The sequence below is a fragment of the Onychomys torridus genome, chromosome 15, assembly GCF_903995425.1.
Source record: "Onychomys torridus chromosome 15, mOncTor1.1, whole genome shotgun sequence".
Taxonomy (NCBI): Eukaryota; Metazoa; Chordata; class Mammalia; order Rodentia; family Cricetidae; genus Onychomys; species Onychomys torridus.
In genome coordinates, this window is record NC_050457.1 from 35826101 (window position 1) to 35833401 (window position 7301).

The window sequence follows — 7301 nt, forward strand, 5'->3', positions numbered from 1 at the left end:
AAATATTTATAAATAAATGATCATAACAATGACCACAACTAACCAAAACAGAGAGGACCCCTGGTTGAGTAGATAGATCAAAACAAAATTTTAAACGTATTAAGCTGTGGATATAAAGCCACCATCACCTAATATCTGGGGTGGCTTAGGTGCACATACAAAGAACTTTGCAGTGTTGGGCCTTTTTGTTCCACTTGGCATGGGAATTTTGTTAGCTATAAAGATGTGCTATGCTGCTGCCCTTCTGCCATGAGGTGAAGTGGCTTAGGGCCCAAGTTGATCATCGGCTACCCTTTAACTGACAAAACCAGTGTTTAAAGACTTCATCTCTGGTTGGGCGCTATTAGGGAACAGCAGAATCTAAAAGGGATGGGGCTTACTAGAAACTCTTCTGCCCATTGAGAACCTCAAAGGGAACACTGGGACCCTGGCTGTGACCACCTATTTGTATTCCTCATCCTGGACATGCATCATGCACTTGCAAGCATGGTGTGCTGGCTCCTATGGACCAGAAAGCAACATGGACAATTGACTAGGAAGCCAGACCTCCAAAACCACGAGTCAAAATAAGACTTTCCTCTTGGAGCTGAGTACTCAGGAATGTCAATACAGTAACAGAAAGCTCACGAACACACTTAGGATTCACCAGGGTTGGCGTTTCAATTCAGGGGTTGAGGCCATGGATTCAATCTCCAGCACTACAGGGGGGAACATCACCAATTAGTCTTTTTCAAAAGTTTCAGGCAGTCGTTTCTTCTAAAATGAATATTTGTCGTTTTATCGCTTACACTTCCCTTCATTACTAGGCACGTTGCTGTGGGATGTCTTTCTGTAGGCTGTGAATATGTGAGGCTACCATTGGCTAATAAATAAAGCTGCATTGGCCCATGGCAGGGCAGGATAAGGTTAGGTGGGACATTCAAACTGAAGATGAAATGAAGAAGGATGGAGTCAGGAGAGTCACCAGCCTGCCACCCAAGGAGCAACAAGATGCCAGCAGACCCATAATGCCACGGCCACACAGCAGCAGATAGATGAATAAGAACGGGTTGAATTTAGTGAAAGATCTAGCTAATATAAGCTGAAGCCATAGGCCGTACAGTCTGTAATTAATATAAGCCTCTGAGTGATTATTTTATATGTGCCTGTGGGACTGCGGGTGGGAGAGATTCATCCCGACTGCAGGGCCAGATGGGACACAGAACAACTTCCCTCTACAGCATGTGTCGTTTGTAAACGAACTCCTTCATTTGACTTACTCTGTAACATATAAGATTGGTCCAGCCATTTCCCCTCTCCCTCTTACAAGACAAATAATTTGAGGCAGAAAGAGAAGTTAAGACACTTGCCCCAAATTCTATGGCTAATAAGTGGCAGAGCCAGGCTTAGTAAGCAGGTTTCTTTTGTCCCACAGCCCGCGTACAGAATGCCCAGACTATCATTTTCCTGGCCCAGAAGTTCATTCTCATTTCATAGTGCAGTGAGTCCTTCTTGACTTTTATGCCGTCTGTCCAACTGCACAGGCAAAGTAAAGCTGCTGTCACTATTTGCAGGAAGTACACAGAAACTGAGTACTTTGTGTTAAATCCTCAGGGCTGTGGCAAGTCACGGTTCTTTATTTCTTAGTTCCCTGTGGAAATCACCTGCCTTAAAGCTGGGGTCACTTCTCCTCATAAATACGTAACTCCATTGTTCTCACCTACTTGGAATTAAGCCAGTATAAATAGATTTCTGCAACCCCAGACTATTTATTTTAACTCTACCAAAACACAGCTTGACACTCAGTGCGATTTTAGAAAAGCCCACTAAGTAACAGGTTAGAAAGAAGACAAACATAATCGTTAATTTTGCTTTGGCCTCTATTCTTTTAAATTAACCCATGCTTGTCTTCCAGCAAATGCTTCCTGGCACTTGGCAGGTGGCCTTGAAAACAACCCCTTGGAGACAGGGTCAGAATGAGGTAACCAAGAAAGCACCATATTTGACCTTCGCATAAAATATAATACCCAAGTGAACAAAATTTAAAAAGGGGGCATGATAGCAACTCTTGCATATGGAGAGCTAGTCTCTTTGCATATCCCAGGGGAAATAACATTTAAAACCAAGTAATTAAATTAGAATTGCATGTTTCTTGGACATTGACATGGAAATATTAGGACTGGTAGATGAAGGCTGACAACCACTGTGTTTGTAGCTTTAGTGGCAGAAGGTTTGTCTGATGAATGAAATAAGGACACGCTGGCTCCAAGGTGTAGTTGAGGAGACGCTTTTAACTGTCAATATGAAGGAGAGAACAGCCAGAGGCTCTGGAAGCGTCCAGAGCAAGAAAGCAGTAGTCTGAAGACCACGGTGGACTGAACTGGGTCATGAGAGGAGATGGGGGTGGGAGAAGAGAGCCAGGAGGAGAGAGAGGGTAAAGGTTGGGGGGGGGGCGAGAGAGGAAGGGAGAGGGCGCAAAAGAGACAGACAGGACAAAGGGAGAGAGAACCAGTGGACCAAGAGGGTTTTATAGGAATCAGAGGCTGGGGGAAGGGAAGCTAAGCACTGGAGAGGGTTAGGTAGGGGCAGATGAGAAAAGCTGAGAGGGTGCTGAGGTGAAGTGAGCCTAGGCCTGTGTGCATTACAGTTCGCCATTTGTCCTGGGTTACTCTTGGACCTGACACCTAGCATGTACGCGGCTGTGGGTTAGACACACACACACACACACACACACACACACACACACACACACACACAGCCTCTCAAAGCAAATGCCCTCTGTTGTAAGTTCCATTCAAGTCTAATTTCGGTTTCCTTGGGGGATTGACCAGGTTCCAGACTATCTTCAGAAGTCAAATCTGGGAAATCAGTTGAGTAAATTGTATCAAAAACTAGAGCGTTTCCAGTCAGCAGGTTATACACATGCAGCTGTGACTAGTAGGATAAAAGTCGTTTTCACACAGATGTATGAAAAACAGGAAATGAGTTGCTGATCATTAAATTCCTACTGTAAATTCTTTATTAATGGTGAAACGCCTTGCAGTTGGTTAGCAAACTACGGGCTACAAGAAAGCCATTCCAGTCAGCTCAGGAAGATGAGGTAGAATGAACAAGGGGGAGCGCATCTGTAAGATAGGAAGGCAGGGGCAGGGCAGAGTATTTGACCGAGCATGTGTAGTGGATGCAGACAACCAACATCTCAGGTGCATGTACTGAGAGCCGACTGACTACCTGAGTCAGAAGAGTGGATGTGTGACCAGAGTTTTCATGGTAAAAGCCTGGCTTCCAGTGACAGCAAAAAGCAAGGTTTGGCTATTCATTCTGATCTGCCCATTAAAGACACGAGTAACAGTGATGAGCAAAAAAAAAAAAAAAAAAAGTCAATAGAGATGAAGGGGTCCAGAGAGCCCCAAGTCCATTTTCAGGGTATTCTCGGGAGCTTTGGGTTTTAATGGAGAAAGAAATGGGGGCGGGGCAGGAGGAATGAACAGTTAAGCAATCTGTTCAAGGTGTGGTCGCCTTGGTCCTTGTCTCAGTTCAAAGAAGGAAGGACTTACTGCTTGAAAGAGAAGGGGGAAGAAGTCCTTTTTGCCTGAGAGGACAAGTGTAAGCAGAGGCTGAGCTTTTCTGTCCCGATCACCCTGTCCCAAATAAACACACAGAAGCTTATATTAATTACAGAATGCTTGGCCATATAGCTTGGGCTTATTACTAACTAGCTCTTACATTTAAATTAACCCATTTTTATTAATCTGTGTATTGTGGTCCCATGTCTGGCTTCACCTGTCCTCTAGCATCTTGCTTCTTGGACAGTTTGCTCAGGTCTCTCTTCTTCATCCCAGTCCTCAGTTTGATTGTCCTGCCTAGCTTTATCCTGCCTTGCTATTGGCCAAACAGCTTTATTATCAACCAATGAGAGCAACACACATTCACAGGGTATAGAAGGATCACTCCACAGCAGACAAGAGTTCTCAGGAGATGATTATTTCTGCTCCAGGGAGTAGCCTTGCCCTCATGGATAACTGCCATCATCCGGCAGGTTGTCTATCCTCTGAAGTTTTAGTTTGCTTTAAAGTCAAGATAACAGGTTTATAACAGTGTATGAGACAGATAAGGCAGGCACTCCCTGAGTGAGTGACAGGCCAGCCTGCAGAGGTAAGGCATCCGATACGGGCTTCTCCTCTCCCTACATTTAGTTCCCCTGTGGGCCTGAGTCAATGTGGTTTTTGTTGTTGTTGTTTTGTTTTGTTTTTTTTTAGCAAAAGCAGCTTCAATCAGTAGGAAGAATGAAGGACATCATTTCTATTGCCTCTATCCATGTGATGCAAAACTGCCCCCAAAAGCTTTTAAGATAAGCCAAGTATAAACACCGAATACTTAAGACACTGACAATAGACAGACAGTTATGAGGAAGTGATCCAGAGATGTGTCCCCTGTAATGAGCAGGTCAAGGACTGGGCTCAGCCTCAGGAAGAGATCCATTTTCCTTGACTAATACCTCATGTCACCCAGAAGACCCTCCCCCCACTACAGCAATGGGTTCCCCCTTCCCAACAGAGCCAATATGACACTGGAGAACATTCAGACAGAGGAGCTAGTGTTGGTGGAGGTGGGGGAGGGGGATGTGGACGACTAAAGTCCATTCCCTGAAATAATGTGCCCTCCTCAATTCTAGCAAATAAAAGCAATAAGATATCCATGGACAGGAGGGGAGGGAAGAGTGGGTGGATGAATGAGGCTAAATATTCCTGAGTCTTCCAGGAAGTCCCCACTTTGTCTCCAAGTGTTCTGTTTTCCCATCCACCCACTCACATGAACACACACTCTCTGGCCATTCTTGGCCAGTCTAGGGGTTGTCATAGAAACTATAAACTGCCATGGTGCTAGTGGACCAGAAACTGACTATGGAGATGTGTCACAGTGACATGGAAATGAAGCTAGCTCGCCAAGGCTAGACACAATGGCTTACCAACTTGCTCAATTCAGTCTGGCTCTGGAGGGTCAGACACGCGGAACATCAATCACACAGACGTTCAGGGAAAGGAGAAACAAGATTGGCCTCAAATGTAGGCTCACAAGGACTGAGGAGATGGTTCGGTGGGAACTTGCAGTGAAATCAATAGAGGACCTGAGTTTAGGTCCCCAGAGTCCACATAAAAGCCAGGACTTTTATGTAGTGTGCATCTGTAATCCCAGTGCCCTCACAGCAACATGGAATGTGAAGATGTCTCTCAAGGCCAGATAGCCTCTATTCACAGCGGCAACCAACAGAGACAGAGACTCTCAAACCAGGTGGGAGCTGAATACTGACACCTGAGGTCATCCTCTGACTTTCCTATGCACTCCATGGGATATGCACAGCTGCGTGCACACACATGTACATGCACACATACTCCCACCCATAAAAGTAGCAAAGTGGTGGGGCTCACGGATCTAGGAGACACAAACACATCTCCTCCTTTGTCTTCCATCAGGGCTCAAGAGGTGGCAGGAATTTAAAGACACCCATGGGCTATGAGCATCAGGTTCCTTCTTCATTAGGTTCAGAAACTCATGGCTCACCGACCCACTCATAGAGATCCACCTGCCTCAGCCTCGCAAGTGCTGAGACTTAAAGTGCGCACCAACACACCTGGCTTTTAAATACAAAATGTACAGACTTTCCTCTGGTGACTCTGATGATAGACAATTGATCTTAAAGGTAATAATAACATGTCTGGGTTTTGTTGTATTAAATAACATTTCATGAGACATAACTTAATTCAGCGGTTAGTGGAACCTATGCAATATTTGCATGTGTGAGTCAGCATTGCACCCAGAATGGTACTCTTCCCCTGAATGTTCATCATGAGCCAAACACAACTTAATGAGTAGTCGTAGGGGACCACTGTCTCTCCCTGCTACCCTGCAAGCCTCAGAACAGCCACAGTTCAGTTTAGTTGGTTTTCTGTTCAAGGTAAGTAGCCTGGGCTTAACAGAGATGGCACTTCTATGGCTCATGCTGGACAGTATTACCACCCCTCACCCATTCACACTATTAACACCTAAGAAGCAAATCTGTGTGTCCCTCCTCAGCTCCCCTTCTATCTTCAGAAGTAAACAGCGAATCCGGAGACAAACACACAGTGCTTTCCTTAAAGCCTATTTTTCCAGAATAAAGAGAATTTCTGTGGTTTAGATTATGACTCAAGTGTGTCCATAGGATGAGGTAAGGAGAAGGAGGGAAGCTCTCTTTAGAGGTGGGGCTTTGGGAGCTGACTGGGCTAGATAAGGGCATCAGGGTAGTGGTCCCTGTGGATGAGTAATGGTAATGTTGTAAGAAGAGGAAGAGATGGGCACACAGGCCACACGCGTACACGTACACTCACACACATGCGTGCACACATGTACCCACACTCCTTGTCTCCTATGGGCTGCCCCAGGATTGCCAGCGAGAGGTCATCATGGGTTGTGGCTTCCCTACCTTGGACTTAGAACTGTGAACCAGAATAAACCTGTTCACCGGGTCTGCAGTTATGCTGTTGGTGACAGAGAATGGCCTGATTCACAGAAGCAAAGGTTCCACATATATCCAGGCAAGATATAAATTCTCCCCACAGAAGTGGATATGGACAGGTTTCAATTGCTTGGTCAGTAGCTGATATAGGAATATGGTGACTGTTGTTACTGTGAAGAAAAGTTAGTTTGCATGGCTCCAACACTCAGACATCACCCAATGGGTCAGGAAGGCTGCAGAGATCCCATCGCAGTGCCAAGATCTAGGAGGTTTGTTTCTTGAGTCTGTCTTGAGTCTGTAGCCCAGGTTGGCTATGAGCTTGCTTTCCTTAGTTTACCAAATGCAAGGTTTACAGCAAGTTCTACCGCACTAGGCAAGCTCCTGAATCTGTCTCTGTCTCTGTCTCTCTGTCTCCCTGTCTCTGTCTTCTCTCTCTCTCTCTCTCTCTCTCTCTCTCTCTCTCTCACACACACACACACACACACACACACACACACACACACACACCACCTGTTCTCTGGACTGTGTTCCTGCTAAAAATACAAATGACTGGTACATTTGTACATTTACTCATTCAACAAATATTTACTGACTGCTTGGCTCTGCAGCAAAAAGAAGACATGGACTAGAAAAAGAACAAATTGATAAGGGTACATCACAACGGCCTTTCCTAAACTTACTAGAGAAAAAAGTCTACATTTTTTTGGGGTGTGTGTGATTTGAGACCAATAAAATCACTTTTAATAAAACTAAATATTAAGTCTAAATTTGCTTCTCTCTTTTTTATTCTTCCGTAAGTCACAGCCACAGAATCTTTTTGTAAGAC